This window comes from Heteronotia binoei, chromosome 10, assembly GCF_032191835.1.
Source record: "Heteronotia binoei isolate CCM8104 ecotype False Entrance Well chromosome 10, APGP_CSIRO_Hbin_v1, whole genome shotgun sequence".
Lineage (NCBI taxonomy): Eukaryota > Metazoa > Chordata > Lepidosauria > Squamata > Gekkonidae > Heteronotia > Heteronotia binoei.
In genome coordinates, this window is record NC_083232.1 from 7,326,886 (window position 1) to 7,344,945 (window position 18,060).

At 49.5% G+C, this 18,060-nt stretch overlaps 1 protein-coding gene across 1 annotated transcript in view; it reads left to right on the top strand.

Annotated features, from left to right (window-relative positions):
* Positions 1–12,978: 12,978 nt before the first annotated feature.
* Positions 12,979–18,060, top strand: part of GJC2 (gap junction protein gamma 2) — a 109,911-nt gene continuing 104,829 nt past the window's right edge. Inside the window, exon 1 of the mRNA XM_060248105.1 lies at positions 12,979–13,095. The gene's annotated coding sequence lies outside the window, so the exon portion shown is untranslated. The remainder of the gene's footprint in view (positions 13,096–18,060) is intronic.

Below are 18,060 nucleotides of genomic sequence, written 5' to 3' on the forward strand. Positions count from 1 at the left end.
TTTGGGGGCAACAGTGGGAAGGTTTCTGGAGTTCTGGCTCTGCTGGTAGGCCTCCTGATGGTTTTGACCACTGTGTGACACAGAGTGTTGGACTGGATGGGCCACTGACCTGATCTAACATGGCTTCTCTTATGTTCTTATGTGACACAGAGTGTTGGACTGGATGGGCCACTGACCTGATCTAACATGGCTTCTCTTTTGTTCTTATGTGACACAGAGTGTTGGACTGGATGGCCCATTGGCCTGATCCAACAGGGCTTCTCTTATGTTCTTATGTGACACAGAGTGTTGGACTTGATGGGCCACTGGCCTGATCCAACAGGGCTTCTCTTATGTTCTTATGTGACACAGAGTGTTGGACTGGATGGGCCACTGGCCTGATCCAACATGGCTTCTCTTATGTTCTTATGTGACACAGAGTGTTGGACTGGATGGGCCATTGGCCTGATCCAACATGGCTTCTCTTATGTTCTTATCTGACACAGAGTGTTGGACTGGATGGGCCACTGACCTGATCTAACATGGCTTCTCTTATGTTTGAGGCAGTGATGTTCTGTCGTCTTGGTGCTTGGTGGTGGGGAGGGGCAACAGTGGGAGGGCTTCTGGAGTTCTGGCCCTGCTGTTGGACCTCCTGATGGCCCCTGGGTTTTGGCCATTGTGTGACGCAGAGTGTTGGACTGCAGGGGCTTCTCTTATGTTCTTAAGCAGAGGTTCTGCCGCCATACCCCAGCCTCTCCCTGAAGCGACTGTGTCAGCCACCTTGGATCTCCATCAGGGAGTAATAATAATAATAATAATAAGTTTTTATTTATATCCCACCCTCCCCGCCAGGGCAGGCTCAGGGCGGCTTACAAAGACATGGGAGTAAGTCAGGACATAAATAAAGCAAATAAATAAAACAAATACATTTCCTGAAAGTTGTGCAAGACGATAGCGTCCTGCGGCTGCTGGACATATTTCACCATTTCTCTTTGGGTTTATAATTCATTTTTGAAAAACGCAAGCGGAAAGGAAGAACATCAGATGAGATCTGTGCGTGCCCTGACAATCGGAGCATTGTTTTAGCAGCGTGCAAACACTCGGAGGAATCCAAGAATGGGGGGAAAAAAAGAGAGCAGTATTCAGAGCATGGAGCCAGCCGTTCCGTGAGTTTGTCTGTCTGGTACATGTCTGCATTTCCATAAATATTGTGGCAGAACAGGACTATTTTGAATCCAGATTTTAATACTCAGTCGTAACTGGCAGAACAGAATGCTGCATGGAACATATTCTTTCCGTTCTGTTCTCTTTTTATTCCTCCCTGCGGAGACCAAAGACTGTAAAGAATGGGCTGTTTCATTGGCGCATGGTTTCTTGAGAGCCAGTTCGGTGTAGTGGTTAAGTGTGCAGACTCTTATCTGAGAGAACTGGGTTTGATTCCCCACTCCTCCACTTGCAGCTGCTGGAATGGCCTTGGGTCAGCCATAGTGGTTAAGTGCGCGGACTCTTATCTGGGAGAACCGGGTTTGATTCCCCACTCCTCCACTTGCAGCTGCTGGAATGGCCTTGGGTCAGCCATAGCTCTCGCAGGAGTTGTCCTTGAAAGGACAGTTTCTGGGAGAGCCCTCTCGGCCCCACAGGGTGTCTGTTGTGGGGGAGGAAGGGAAAGGAGATTGTAGACCACTCTGTCCTTGAAAGGGCAGCTTCTGGGAGAGCTCTCTCAGCCCCACCCACCTCACAGGGTGTCTGTTGTGGGGAAGGATGGGAAAGGAGATTGTAGGCCACTCTGTCCTTGAAAGAGCAGCTTCTGGGAGAGCTCTCTCAGCCCCACCCACCTCACAGGGTGTCTGTTGTGGGGAAGGAAGGGAAAGGAGATTGTAGACCACTCTGTCCTTGAAAGGGCAGCTTCTGGGAGAGCTCTCTCAGCCCCACCCACCTCACAGGGTGTCTGTTGTGGGGAAGGATGGGAAAGGAGATTGTAGACCACTCTGTCCTTGAAAGGGCAGCTTCTGGGAGAGCTCTCTCAGCCCCAACCACCTCACAGGGTGTCTGTTGTGGGGAAGGTAGGGAAAGGAGATTGTAGACCACTCTGTCCTTGAAAGGGCAGCTTCTGGGAGAGCTCTCTCAGCCCCACCCACCTCACAGGGTGTCTGTTGTGGGGAAGGAAGGGAAAGGAGATTGTAGACCACTCTGTCCTTGAAAGGGCAGCTTCTGGGAGAGCTCTCTCAGCCCCACCCACCTCACAGGGTGTCTGTTGTGGGGAAGGAAGGGAAAGGAGATTGTAGACCACTCTGTCCTTGAAAGGGCAGCTTCTGGGAGAGCTCTCTCAGCCCCACCCACCTCACAGGGTGTCTGTTGTGGGGAAGGATGGGAAAGGAGATTGTAGACCACTCTGTCCTTGAAAGGGCAGCTTCTGGGAGAGCTCTCTCAGCCCCAACCACCTCACAGGGTGTCTGTTGTGGGGAAGGTAGGGAAAGGAGATTGTAGACCACTCTGTCCTTGAAAGGGCAGCTTCTGGGAGAGCTCTCTCAGCCCCACCCACCTCACAGGGTGTCTGTTGTGGGGAAGGAAGGGAAAGGAGATTGTAGACCACTCTGTCCTTGAAAGGGCAGCTTCTGGGAGAGCTCTCTCAGCCCCACCCACCTCACAGGGTGTCTGTTGTGGGGAAGGAAGGGAAAGGAGATTGTAGACCACTCTGTCCTTGAAAGAGCAGCTTCTGGGAGAGCTCTCTCAGCCCCAACCACCTCACAGGGTGTCTGTTGTGGGGAAGGAAGGGAAAGGAGATTGTAGACCACTCTGTCCTTGAGAGGGCAGCTTCTGGGAGAGCTCTCTCAGCCCCACCCACCTCACAGGGTGTCTTTTGTGGGGGGGAGAAGATATAGGAGATTGTAAGGAGCTCTGAGAGAGAAGGGCGGGGTATAAATCTGCAGTCTTCTTCTTCTTGTTGTTGCATCCCATTCATATTGTGCATCAGCAAAGGAGATGTGGTTCAAAGATGGCGGGCAGACAGCTCTCCGCTTGCCTGATATGATCTGGTTGTCTCCCATGGTTGGGGAGCATTTAGGATCTTCATGCACCTAGACGCAAGTCTGCACATCGTTGTTTCATGTGCAGTTGTACCGCACAAGCTCAGGATTTGGTGTCTGTGCTACTGAATCGGAGCAGCCTGGAATGTATTCACTTTCTCTGTCCACTCTGTCTGCTGTTTTATTGCAAAGGAATTTCAGAAACTAGAATGGGAGATTGCTGAATTTCGAGTCATAACAACACTCAGGACGATGGAACCTCCAGGGCTTAACAAAGATAGCGGGTTCTTATTTCACTCCATCTGCAAAGTCATTCTGTCCTTGCTTATACCCAGAATTAAACTGTGTTGATCTTAAAGGTGCCACTGGATTGAAACTTAGTTTTCGCATCTGCTTGTTTGGGACGATGCAGTCCGGTGCAAGGTCACTCCAGTCCAGTGCTGGATTAAACCCTGTGGAGGCCCCTAAGCATATAATAATATAATAAATTTTATTTCTACCCCGCCCTCCCCGCAAAGCGGCTCAGGGCGGCTAACAGTGAATAGTATATTAACATAAATAGTAAAACATTAGATTAACATTTAAAATTAAAAATATAAAAACCCGTTAATTCAGTTAAAACACTTAATTTACATTACATTATATATATATATCTGGCAGTAATGGCTGTTCTGGCGCTGATGCTGCCAGTTTAAATGGTGTTAAAGATGGCGGTTCTTCATTCATTGCAACTCAGCAGTCCGTATCACTATAGGCGCATCTAAAAAGGGCAGTCTTGCAGGCCCTGCGGAACTGGTCGAGGTTCCGCAGGGCCCGCACCTCCTCCGGGAGCTGGTTCCACAGTGCAGGTGCCGCAACTGAAAAGGCTCGCACCCTGGTGCTTTGGAGCCTGGCCTCTCTCGGCCCAGGGATGGTCATTTTGTTTTTACTTGCTGACCTCAGTGCCCTCTGGGGTTCATACGGGGAGAGACGGTCCCTTAGGTAGGCAGGTCCTCGGCCATATAGGGCTTTAAAGGTAATAACCAACACTTTGTACTGGACTCGGTAGATAACCGGCAGCCAGTGCAGTCCGCGCAGCCCCGGCTGTATGTGCTCCCATTTCGGGAGCCCCAGTAGCAGCCCCAGTAGCTCCCATTTCGGGAGCCCCAGTAGCAGTTGAAAACTTGGGGGACTGACCCCTTGCAAATTATTTCAGAGTCTGAATGCTTGTCCCACCTCCCATGACCCCCACTGCAGCACGCAGGCAGCTTTTCAGAAGCCCCTTTGACTAAGCTGCGGGGGAGAGGCAGAGAGAGGCAAACTTGGCGACAACGCCAGCAGCAGCCTCACCAGGCAAGACGGGCAAAGAGCAGCTGCAAGCAGGGAGAAAACCGGGGTGGGTGGGGAGGAGCTGGCCCGGGGCCCCAAAATACATGGGGGCCATAGGCCGGTGCCTACTTGGCTTAACTGTTAATCCAGCTCTGCTCCAGTCTAAACCAATGGATTTCCCCAACACAATGCCCATGGGCACAGCGGTACCTGCCAGCACTTTTCCTGGTGTCCACCAAGTGCTTTTAGAAAGTGGGCGGGGCTTCTGTCCAGCATAGCTTCTGACTGGCTGTGCAGATTTTTTTGAACATAAACTGTGGCCGCCGTTTTGCGGCTGGCTCCACCTCCTGCCGCGGACGTTTTGCGGCACTTGTTTTGTGGCTGTTCCCACCGCGCTGTGTCAAAATTCCAAAGGTTCAAAGAGGTGGTGATTTCGACTTGTTATAATATTAAAGAAAATGGCTTTAAGATGTTATGCAGATGGTATATGACTCCAAAAAAAAATGGCAAAAATGAATGACAAGATTTCAGATAGGCGTTGGAAATGCAAAAAGCATGAGGGTTCTTTCTAGCATATGCGGTGGACTTGTGAAAAAGCAAAACCATTTTGGCAGATGATTCAACAAGAGATGATAAAAATATTAGGGTATGACTTTAAGAGACTTCCAGAGACTTTTTTAAATTGGGATTACAAATATAGAAAAGTTTCCAAAGGAAGATAGAACTTTAATTTGGTACTTACTTTCAGCTTCAAGGGCATTGTATGCGCAGTTATGGAAGCGAGATAAAATACCAGAAAAAATGGGATTGGGTTGTTAAAGTTATGTCGTGGAGTGAAATGGATAAACTCACAAGAATCTTAAAAGACTATGATTTGGATAGCTTTAAAATGGATTGGGGGAAATACATAAGATATAGAGAAAAAGAATGGAAAATAAAAGGACACTGGGCAATCTTTGATAACAATTAAGTGTTAAAAATATTAAAATGAAGAATGAGGGTTTACTATAACAATGAAGATAGGGTTATGTATTAGTAATATTAGAAATACGTATTTTCTTGAAGAATAACAGTTTTATATCTTTTTTTTTTATTTTCATGTTATAAGATTCTTAAGAGATAAGATTACCTTCTTTTTATAAATATTTTAATCAAACGACTCTGGCGGGAGTCAAGATATTGGGGGGAAGTAAGTAGGGTTGCCAATCCCCAGGTGGGGGCAGGGGATCCCCCGGATTGGAGGCCCTCCCCCCGCTTCAGGGTCGTCAGAAAGCAGGGGGAGGGGAGGGGAATGTCTGCTGGGAACTCTATTATTCCCTAGGGAGATTTATTCCCATAGAAAATAATGGAGAATTGATCTGCGGGTATCTGGGGCTCGGGGGGGCCTGTTTTTTGAGGTAGAAGCACCAAATCTTCCGTACAGCATCTAGTGCCTCTCCCCAAAACATCCCCCAAGTTTCAAAAGGATTGGACCAGGGGGTCCAATTCTATGAGCCCCAAAAGAAGGTGCCCCTATCCTTCATTATTTCCTATGGAAGGAAGGCATTGAAAAGGTGTGCTGTCCCTTTAAATGCGATGGCAAGAACTCCCTTTGGAGTTCAATTATGCTTGTCACAGCCTTGATCTTGGCTCCACCCCTAATGTCTCCTGGCTCCACCCCCAAAGTCCCCAGATATTTCTTAAATTGGATGTGGCAAGCCTAGAAGTAAGGGTGGAAAATAGCAATGTATGAGATAGATGAGTTTATTAACGTTTTATTGAATTTGAATATCATATGTTGTTAAAATAAAAGTTATACCACACAAACACACAAAAAGGTGGTGGATCTAGGGGTTACCAGCTCCAAGTTGAGAAATGCCCCTGGAGATTTTTTTTTTTTGGGGGGGGGAGGATGGAATTTGAAAAAGGGAGGGACTCCAATGGGACATATTTCCATAGAATCCACCTCCAACAATGGCCATTTTCTCCAGGGGAACTGATCTCCGTCGCCTGAAGATGAGCTGTAATCCCAGGAGATCTCCAGCCACCACCTGGAGGCTGGCAGCCCTATCAGGGGACTCCTAGACTAAAGTAACTCTGCACAGGCTCACACTTTTATAGAGATGTATGTTGCCAGAGCTTGCTCCAGGAGGGGAAAACATTGGAGGGCAGCCACAGTGTTCTTAAAATCTCACGTCTCTTAAAATGTCAGAGCTGTCGGGTCTTTCTTGTGAGTTCTCCCAGGCTTCCCTTCCCCTCTGGCTCGAGAGATGCGCAGTTTGAACAGAGGCCCAGCGATTTCAAGGAAACTCACTTGGATCGTGCAGCTCTGCCGCAGCTCTGCATGAAAACAAGAATCACCAAGCTATGGGGGGGGGGGGGATTCCCATGGCTACTTTAGCTTCTCCTGGGCTGGACCACTTCAGACCGCACACGGGGGAGGGGGGGAGGGAATTGCATTTCCAGAGTTTGCCTTTATTTTTTAGAAAATTTCGTTGCTTACAGAAAGCACGGGATGCCGGCATTCTGCCCGACATGCTAATTTTCTGCATGCAGAGTGCTTTTCAAATGGATTTAGGTTAAGTATAGCAAGCTTCCCCCCCCCCCCTTCGAGGTATTTACTGCTGGTCCTCAAACACATAAAGTGATATTTTAACTACTGTTGTGTTTTGTCCTGCCCTGGATAGGCCAGGGTAACCTGATCTTCTCAGATCTTTGCTTTCAGGGACACAAAACCTACTGTCCATCCCTGGACCAAAGGAGGCCAGGCTATGCTCCACTTGGGCTAGGGCCTTCTCGGTGGCAGCGCCAGAAATGTGGAATGCTCTCCCGGAGGCCATAAAGGCCATGCGGGAACACTCTACTTTCCACAGGGCCTGCAAAACTGAACTGTTCCGACAGGCCTTTACCATCTAACTGGGAGAGGACTGCCACCCCACATCGTTATAAGAACATAAGAGAAGCCATGTTGGATCAGGCCAATGGCCCATCTAGTCCAACACTCTGTGTCACTTAAGAACAGAAGAGAAGCCATGTTGGATCAGGCCAATGGCCCATCCAGTCCAACACTCTGTGTCACTTAAGAACATAAGAGAAGCCATGTTGGATCAGGCCAACGCCCCATCCAGTCCAAGACTCTGTGTCACAGAAGAACATAAGAGAAGCCATGTTGGATCAGGCCAATGGCCCATCCAGTCCAACACTCTGAGTCACATAAGAACATAAGAGAAGCCATGTTGGATCAGGCCAGTGGCCCATCCAGTCCCAACACTCTGTGTCACATAAGAGAAGCCATGTTGGATCAGGCCAGTGGCCCATCCAGTCCAACATTCTGTGTCACATAAGAACATAAGAGAAGCCAAGCTGGATCAGGCCAATGGCCCCTCCAGTCCAACACTCTGTGTCACATAAGAACATAAGAGAAGCCATGTTGGATCACGCCAATGGCCCCTCCAGTCCAACACTCTGTGTCACATAAGAGAAGCCATGTTGGATCAGGCCAATGGCCCATCCAGTCCAACACTCTGGGTCACATAAGAGCATAAGAGAAGCCATGTTGGATCAGGCCAAAGGCCCATCCAGTCCAACACTCTGTGTCACACAGTGGCCAATATATATGTGTGTGTATGTGTGTATATATACATACAAACACACATATACATACACACACACACACACACAAACATATATATACACACATACTGTGGCTAATAGCCACTGATGGACCTCTGCTCCATATATTTATCCAATCTCCTCTTAAAGCTGGCTATGCTTGTAGCCGCCACCTCCTCCTGTGGCAGTGAATTCCACGTGTCAATCACCCTTTGGGTGAAGAAGGACTTCCTTTTATCAGTTTTAACCTGACTGCTCAGCCATTTCATTGAATGCCCACGAGTTCATGTATTGTGAGAAAGGGAGAAAAGGACTTCTTTCTCTACTTTCTCCATCCCAGGCATAATCTCGCCAATCTCTATCATGCCATCCTGCAGTCAACGTTTCTCCAAGCTAAAGAGCCCCAAGCGTTTTAACCTTTCTTCACAGGGAAAGTGCTCCAAACCTTTAATCATTCTAGTTGCCCTTTTCTGGACTTTCTCCAATACTATAATATCCTTTTTGAGGTGCGGTGACCAGAATTGTACACAGCATTCCAAATGAGACCGCACCATCGATTTATACAGGGGCATTATGATACTGGCTGATGTGTTTTCAATTCCCTCCTAATAATTCCCAGCATGGCTTTGGCCTTTTAGAGTTATGCGACTACGCGATCACCCTCAGGAAAGAAGAACCCGCCTATATTGAAGTGGTACAGCGCCATGGAATGATTTTAATTGTAACTGTACTTTATTGGTTTTAAATTGTAAATATAAATGTCTGAACTGACTGTTAGCTGCCCTGAGTCCAATTGAGGAGAGGGCAGGATAGACATTGAAGGAAACAAATAAATAAATAATCTTAGAAGCAAAGCGGCGTCAGCCCCGGCTAGTATTGGGATGAGAGACCACCGATAAATACCAGGGTCATGACCACTGTTCCCCCTAAGCTGGTTGTAAGCTTTCGTGTGCATGACACCCCTCTTCAGACGAGAAATGAGGTACGGCGAGCAGAGCTACATAGCGCTGGCGGGCAGTGGTTTAGAATGTAAAATGGTACAAAGTGAAAATCCAGTGGCGTTTAAAATTAAATTATATACCATTTAGCATTCTAAACCACTGCCCACCGGCTTTGTGTAGCCCTGCTCACCATACCTCATTCCTTGTCTGAAGAAGTGTGCTTGGAACACATGAAAGCATGTGTTCTGAATAAACCTTTGTTGGTCTTCAAGGTGGTGCTGGACTCCTACTTTGTTCTCTTGAGCCAATTTTGCGTTGTGGTTAAGTGCGCAGACTCTTATCTGGGAGAACTGGGTTTGATTCCCCACTCCTCCACTTGCAGCTGCTGGGATGGCCTTGGGTCAGCCACAGTGGTTAAGTGTGCGGACTCTTATCTGGGAGAACCGGGTTTGATTCCCCACTCTTCCACTTGCAGCTGCTGGAATGGCCTTGGGTCAGCCATAATGGTTAAGTGCGCAGACTCTTATCTGGGAGAACCGGGTTTGATTCCCCATTCCTCCACTTGCAGCTGCTGGAATGGCCTTGGGTCAGCCATAATGGTTAAGTGCGCAGACTCTTATCTGGGAGAACCGGGTTTGATTCCCCATTCCTCCACTTGCAGCTGCTGGAATGGCCTTGGGTCAGCCATAATGGTTAAGTGCGCAGACTCTTATCTGGGAGAACTGGGTTTGATTCCCCACTCCTCCACTTGTAGCTGCTGGAATAGCCTTGGGTCAGCCATAGTGGTGAAGTGCGTGGACTCTTATCTGGGAGAACCAGGTTTGATTCCCCATTCCTCCACTTGCACCTGCTGGAATGGCCTTGGGTCAGCCATAGTGGTTAAGTGCATGGACTCTTATCTGAGAGAACCGGGTTTGATTCCCCATTCCTCCACTTGCAGCTGCTGGAATGGCCTTGGGTCAGCCATAATGGTTAAGTGCGCAGACTCTTATCTGGGAGAACTGGGTTTGATTCCCCACTCCTCCACTTGTAGCTGCTGGAATAGCCTTGGGTCAGCCATAGTGGTGAAGTGCGTGGACTCTTATCTGGGAGAACCAGGTTTGATTCCCCATTCCTCCACTTGCACCTGCTGGAATGGCCTTGGGTCAGCCATAGTGGTTAAGTGCATGGACTCTTATCTGAGAGAACCGGGTTTGATTCCCCATTCCTCCACTTGCAGCTGCTGGAATGGCCTTGGATCAGCCATAGTGGTGAAGTGTGCGGACTCTTATCTGGGAGAATAGGGTTTGATTCCCCACTCCTCCACCTGCAGCTGCTGGAATGGCCTTGGGTCAGCCATAGTGGTTAAGTGTGCGGACTCTTATCTGGGAAAACTGGGTTTGATTCCCCACTCCTCCACTTGCAGCTGCTGGAATGGCCTTGGGTCAGCCATAGTGGTAAAGTGTGTGGACTCTTATCTGGGAGAACTGGGTTTGATTCCCCACTCCTCCACTTGCAGCTGCTGGAATGGCCTTGGGTCAGCCTTAGTGGTGAAGTGAGCGGACTCTTATCTGGGAGAACCGGGTTTGATTCCCCCACTCCTCTACTTGCAGCTGCTGGAATGGCCTTGGGTCAGCCATAGCCCTGGCAGAGGTTGTCCTTGAAAGGGCAGCTGCTGTCAGAGTTCTCTCAGCCCACCCACCTCACAGGGTGTCTGTCGTGGGGGAGGAAGATAAAGGACATTGTGAGCCGCTCTGAGACTCTGAGTGGAGGGCGGAAGATAAATCCAGTGTCTTCTATTGCTTTAGACCAACATGGCTGCCCACCTGGATCCCCCAAAGCTGAGTTAGTGTGAGCCGACTCAGTTTTTTAGCTTCCAGCTCACACATTTTTGCCTTTGCTCAGGAAAAATGGCCCCAGAGCAAACTCATTTGTACAGCAGCACACAACTTTAATGCCAGTAGCTCATGAACTAGCCTTTTTGCTCACAAGACTCCACAGCTTAGAGGGAGTATTGGTCATGACACAAGAGCAGGCAGTTGCCAGGTCTGATCCAGGAAATATCTGGGGACTTTGGGGGTGGAGCCAGGAGACTTTGAGGGTGGAGCCAGGAGGCATTGGGGGTGGAGCCAGGAGCAAGGGTGTGACAAGCACGATTGAACTCCCAAGTAGGTTCTGGCCGTCACATTTAAAGGGGCCACATTCTTTTCAAATGTCTTCTTTCCATTGGAAATAATGGAGGAGGAGACACCTTCTTTGGGGGCTTATAGAATCGAACCCCCTGGTCCAATCTTTTAAAGACTGGGAAGTTTTTTTTTCTTTGAAGAGGGGCAGCGGATGCTGAAAATTTGGTGCCTCCACCTCGAAAAATAGCATCCCCGGAGCCCCAAATACCCAAAGATTGATTCTCTATGATACCCTGTGGGGACCAGTTTCCATAGGGTATAATGGAGATCCCTGCGGACATTCAGCGCCCCCCCGACACACACACACACACACCGGGAGATTCTCTCCTCTCAGCTGGGGATTGGCAACCTTACAAACCAACTCTGAACATTTCCTGCAGTATTCTACTGAGGGGTTTGTGTCTGCGTATGTCTGTTTTGTTGCTAAGGTTCTTCTGCTTTTGGTGCTTTGCAAAAGAATAGCTTAACAATCATGGCGTTGTCTTTATTCGGTGCTCTGTATGCAGATATACATGATGAGATATTTTCAGCGCAGGATGGTTCTATTTTTCTCTCTCTCTCCAACTTGTTTGAGATCCTCGGGTGTCTTATTTCACAATAATAAATAACTAGCCACGGTGACTGAGAGAAACCTCAACGTTCAGAGGCAGTAGTCCTCAATCCTACAGCCAGGCGGCAACATAGTGGAAGACCTCAGTACCTCTGCCCTGTTGCTGGCCCTCCAGAGGACTGGTTGGCCACTGTGTGAGACGGGATGCCGGACTAGATGGACCTTCATTGGCCTGATCCATCAGGGCTCTTCTGATGTTCTTATCAAGGGAAGGCCTCGGCCTCCATGCCCTGTTGTTGGCCCTCCTGAGGAACTAGTTGACCACTGTGTGAGACAGGATGCTGGACTAGATGGACCTTCACTGGTCTGATCCAGCAGGGCTCTTCTGATGTTCTTCTCAGGGGAAGGCCTCAGCCTCTGTGCCCTCTTTGGCCCTCCAGAGGAACTGACTGGCCACTGTGTGAGACAGGAGGCTGGACTGGATGGACCCTCCCTGGTCTGATCTAGCAGGGCTCTTCTGATGTTCTTCTCAGGGGAAGGCCTTGGCCTCTCTGCCCTGTTGTTGGCCCTCCAGAGGAACTGGTTGGCCACTGGGTGAGATGGGATGCTGGACTAGATGGACCCTCACTGGTCTGATCCAGCAGGGCTCTTCTGAGGTTCTTATCAAGGGAAGGCCTCAGCCTCTCTGCCCTGTTGTTGGCCTTGCAGAGGAACTGGTTGGTCAATGTGTGAGACAGGAGGCTGGACTAGATGGACCCTCCCTGGTCTGATCCAGCAGGGCTCTTCTGATGTTCTTCTCAGGGGAAGGCCTCGGCCTCCATGCCCTGTTGTTGGCCCTCCAGAGGAACTGACTGGCCACTGTGTGAGACAGGAGGCTGGACTGGATGGACCCTCCCTGGTCTGATCTAGCAGGGCTCTTCTGATGTTCTTCTCAGGGGAAGAGCTTGGCCTCTCTGCTCTGTTGTTGGCCCTCCAGAGGAACCGGTTGGCCACTGTGTGAGACAGGAGGCTGGACTAGATGGACCCTCACTGGTCTGACCCAGCAGGGCTCTTCTGATGTTCTTCTCAGCGGAAGAGCTTGGCCTCTCTGCTCTGTTGTTGACCCTCCAGAGGAACCGGTTGGCCACTGTGTGAGACAGGAGGCTGGGCTAGATGGACCCTCCCTGGTCTGATCCAGCAGGGCTCCTCTGATGTTCTTGTTATGAGATGACTGCTCCTGAAAGGGTGTGTGTGTGTGTATGTATGAATGCTGGGCAGAGCGAAACCTTTTGATCCTGAAATGTGGGTGCAGTTCCGGGAGCATGATCCCTTCCCATCCACAACAACGGGGCCTTTTCAAAGAAGGCCGTGAAAGGGTGCCTTGCGGTGCTTGGCGGCGGGCGCCCGCTGGTACATTTCCCAAAGAATGATGAATTGTCTTCCTTTTCTTTCTGTTTCGGTCAGAGGTGAAGCCACCAGCTCCATTGTGAGGATCCTCTTTCCGGAGGGAAGGTCCGCAGAGAAGAGCTGCCCATTTTTTTTCCTGTCTGTGAAAGGTATGGAATGCTTGTTGCTAACCGCAGAAAGTCCCACGTTTCTCTCACCTTCCCCAAAAGGAGCTTTTGCAACGATGCCGTCTTCTGCGGGGTAATTTGTCAAATGTCTCCCCCCCTCCCCCGCTTCATCCTCTTTGCTGGTTAAGTGCATCACAGTATTATTTTTTTCGGCTAACACCAAGGTGCGAACTTGTGCAGCGCATTTTAGGGCGTTGGTCCACCTGGGTTCGTCTCCTGCTCTGACTAGGGTTGCCAGCAGGGGTCGTTTTGTAGAAAAATAGGTGGTGGAGCTCATTAGCATAACCCGTTAGCTTATTCCGCCCCCCCCCCACCAGCCAAAAGCAACCTGATGCAAGAAAGGAGAAAGGCTAGACAACCAGCCAGCCGAAGCAGGCCTCGCTCGCCTGGAGCTCTTCTGGGCCACCCCCCCCCCCGGGTTGCCAATCCCCAGGTGGGGGCAGGGGATCCCCCGGTTTGGAGGCCTTCCCCCCGCTTCAGGGTCGTCAGAAAGCGGGGGGAGGGGAGGGAAATGGCTTCTGGGAACTCTGTTATTCCCTATGGAGGCTTATTCCCATAGAAAATCATGGAGAATTGATCTGCGGGTATCTGGGGCTCTGGGGGAGGCTGTTTTTTGGGGTAGAGGCACCACATTTTCAGTATAGCATCCAGTGCCTCTCCCCAAAATACCCCCCAAGTTTCAAAAAGATTGGACCAGGGGGTCCAATTCTATGAGCCCCAAAAGAAGGTGCCCCTATCCTTCATTATTTCCTATGGAAGGAAGGAATTGAAAAGGTGTGCCGTCCCTTTAAATGTGATGGCCAGAACTCCCTTTGGAGTTCAGTTATGCTTGTCACAGCCTTGATCTTGGCTCCACCCCTAATGTCTCCTGGCTCCACCCCCAAAGTCCCCAGATATTTCTTGAATTGGACTTGGCAACCCTACCCCACCCCCACAGTCAAAAGGCCAGGAAGCCACCCGCCACCCAAATCACATAAGAAGTGGAGAAAGCGTGACGTGATCTTCTCCAGGGGTTAATGAGGGCTGCTGGGGGTGTGGCAAAGCCCTTGCTGGCTGGCTGCCCGCTCTCCTAATCCAGGGATTGTTATGCAGCTGCACCTCCTATTCAATGGACAAGGTAGATGGGGAGGAGGAGGGGGAACTGTTAAAAAGGTTCCGGAGCTGTGCTCCTGTGAGCTCCTGCTGAATCTGAGGCCTGGTTGCCATGTCCAGCTCAGGAAATATCTGGGGACTTTGGGGACCAAAGGGTATAATGGAGAATTGATACATGGGTATTTGTGGCTCAGGGGAGGGGGGTTGTTTTTTGGGGAAGAGGCACCAAATTTCCAGCTTATCATCTGATGCTTCTCCTCCAAAAAGACCCCCAAGTTTCAGAAAGACTGGACCAGGGGGTCCAGTTCTGTGAGCCCCGAAATAAGGTGCCCCTAATCCTTCATTCTTTCCAAATGAAGGGAAGGCATTTAAAGGGAGCGCAGTCCCTTAAATGTGATGGCCAGAACTCCCGAGTTCACTCATGCTTCTCACAACCTTGTGTCTGGCTCCACCCCGAAGTCTCCTGTTTGGCCACCCCGGGTGTAGCCAAAATACCATGTTAACATGTTTAAGCACAGTTTATTAGGGGCTATTTTCAGATAGGGTTGCCAATCCCCAGGTGGGGGCAGGGGATTCCCTGGTTTGGAGACCCTCCCCCTGCTTCAGGGTCATCAAAAAGCGGGGGGAGGGGGGAAATGTCTGCTGGGAACTCATGATTCCCTAAGAAGGCTTATTCCCATAGAAAATAATGGAGAATTGATCTACGGGTATCTGGGGCTCTGGGGGCCCTGTTTTTTGAGATAGAGGCACCAGATTTTCAGTATAGTATCCAGTGGCTCTCCCCAATATACTCCCTAAGTTTCAAAAAGATTGGACCAGGAGGTCCAATTCTATGAGCCCCCAAAGATGGTGCCCCTATCCTTCATTATTTCCTATGGAAGGAAGGCATTGAAAAGGTGTGCCATCCCTTTAAATGTGATGGCCAGAACTCCCTTTGGAGTTCAATTGTGCTTGTCACAGCCTTGATCTTGGCTCCACCCCTAATGTCTCCTGGCTCCACCCCCAAAGTCTCCTGGCTCCACCCCCAAAGTCCCCAGATATTTCATGAATTGGACTTGGCAACCCTATTTTCAGATGACCTCAGCATGGTTTATTTTCCACTCCTGGTGTTCTGTCAGGGTTTCCATATCCCCCCCCCTCCCCCTTACAAAGACAAAGGCGTTGGCAGGGTGGGAGCCATGTTTATTCAAAGTGGAAGTTTGCTCCAAATTTTAATGCATCCCTCGGGGATGTTTTGATGGGCTGTCGAGGGCGTCTCAGGCCTGGCCTTTCTCTTGGGCTGTCTTTTCATAGCCTCCGCATCGTGCCGAGGTTGCTGCTTATCTTGAAACGTTAACATCCGGCGCCCTTTACGTTGACTCCCGAACCAAATTTGGAGATGGCATGAGCCAGGAGAGGAGTGCAGTTCCCATGACAGATTTCTGCCAGCCCTGGTGTGAAAACCACAGCTTGCAGCACACAAACCTGTTCCACTTAAGAGCCTTGCGGGACCTTGCCCATTTCCGCAAGGCTTGCAAAACAACATTATTTCGAATGGCCTTCAACCAAAGTACATAGATGCCCAACGCCGCTGAACGTATGGCATGAATATTAGCACCAAAACTGTTGTTTTTAAAATTGTATTAATAATTTCAAATTGTAAACTGTTTGAACTTCTTAATTGATTTATTATTGCGATTGCTTTTATTGTTTTATTGTTGATATTACAATGTTGTTAGCCGCCCTGAGCCTGCTTCGGCGGGGAGGGCGGGATAGAAATATGAAAAATAAATAAAATAAACATATAAATACCAAGCCCGAGGGGATTGCCCTTTCCCTAGGGTTGCCAATCTCCAGGGGGTCGGCAAATAAGGGGAAGTGACAGGATGAGAGTCTAGGGATAACCAGGCACAATATAGAATATATAAAAATATTCTGGATTTATATCCCACCCTCCACTCCGAAGAGTCTCAGAGCGGCTCACAATCTCCTTTACCTTCCCCCCCCACCCCCCACAACAGACACCCTGTGAGGTGGGTGGGGCTGGAGAGGGCTCTCACAGCAGCTGCCCTTTCAAGGACAACCTCTGCCAAAGCTATGGCTGACCCAAGGCCATGCTAGCAGGTGCAAGTGGAGGAGTGGGGAATCAAACCCGGTTCTCCCAGATAAGAGTCCGCACACTTAACCACTACACCGAACTGGCTCTCCTAGCTATTAATATAATGTCTACTTCGTCATTATTATTTATTTATTTATTTATATTGGGATTTATACCCCGCCCTTCGCACCGAAGTGTCTCAGGGCGGCTTACAACATGATAATACAAATACTACAATTTAAAACACAAGTAAGATTAAAACCATAAATTAATAAAAGCAAGATAGATAAAAACCGGCGGTCTACAGATGCATTTTGTTCCATCCAAAAGATTTCCTTGTCAGTCAGTATTATAGGCCTGCCGGAAGAGGGCTGTCTTACAGGCCCTGCGGAACTGCCCTAGGTCCCGCAGGGCCCGCACCTCCTCCGGCAGCTGGTTCCACCAATAAGGTGCCGTTACTGAGAAGGCCCGATCCCTGGTGGATTTTAGACGGGCCTCCTTTGGCCCGGGGACTATCAACAGGTTTTGTGAACCCGAGCGTAGTACTCTCTGGGGAACGTGTGGGGAAAGACGGTCCCTAAGGTAGACAGGTCCTAGGCCATATAGGGCTTTAAAGGTAATAACCAACACCTTGTACCGGACTCGGAATATTACTGGCAGCCAGTGCAGATCCCGGAGCCCCGGCCGAATGTGCTCCCGTCTTGGGAGCCCTAATAACAGCCGGGCAGCAGCGTTCTGCACCAACTGCAGTTTCCGGGTCCGGCACAAGGGTAGCCCCATGTAGAGGGCATTACAGTAGTCTAACCTCGAGGTGACCGTAGCATGAATCACTGTTGCCAGGTCGTCACGTTCCAGGAAGGGGGCCAACTGCTTCACCCCGCCGAAGGTGAAAAAACGCGGACTTGGCAGTGGCTGCTATCTGGGCCTCCATTGTCAGTGAAGGCTCCAACAGCACCCCCAGGCTCTTAACCCTGCCCGACGCTGTTAGTGGCGCGCCGTCAAAAACTGGCAGGGGGATTTCCCTTCCCGGGCCGCAGCGACCAAGGCACAGGACCTCTGTCTTCGCCGGATTCAGCTTCAGCCCGCTCAGCCTAAACCACCTAGCCACTGCCTGTAACGCTCGGTCCAAATTTTCTGGGGCGCAGGCGGGCCGGCCATCCATAAGCAGATAGAGCTGGGTGTCATCAGCATATTGGTGACACCCAAGCCCATACCTTCGGGCAATCTGGGCAAGGGGGCGCATGTAGATGTTAAATAACATCGGGGAGAGCACCGCCCCTTGAGGCACCCCGCAATCAAGCCAAGGTATGTGTCTACTAATAAATTTATAACATTTACTTGCAATTATTATCAATAATGCTCAGACTGAAATTACAAGCATCTTAATAAGTTCCTGTACAATGAATGAGATAGTCATACAAAGTCCATAGACATTTGGAATTGATTCTGCTTCATCAATGCTATGGTTAGGTAAGCTGACAGTAGTTCCTCCAAAAACTGAGAGATTTATGATGTAATTAATTTGTTAGAAGCTTGCGGAAGCAAGTGCGAAACGTGGGACCACAGTACTACTGCGTCGTGTTCCAAAATTTATGTGCCTTGCTGTACAAAAGGATAAGTTCTTTGGAGTGTCGTTCTCTAATTCTTCAGTGCAAAAAAACTTCTTGAAGCATTGCTCTTCATGAAAGACTTGACCGTTTGAATTTCTGTCTTCATCCATCCCTTGGAATTTCTTGGACATTGATTTGTCTCTAAATGACTTTGGGTGAAGCTTTATG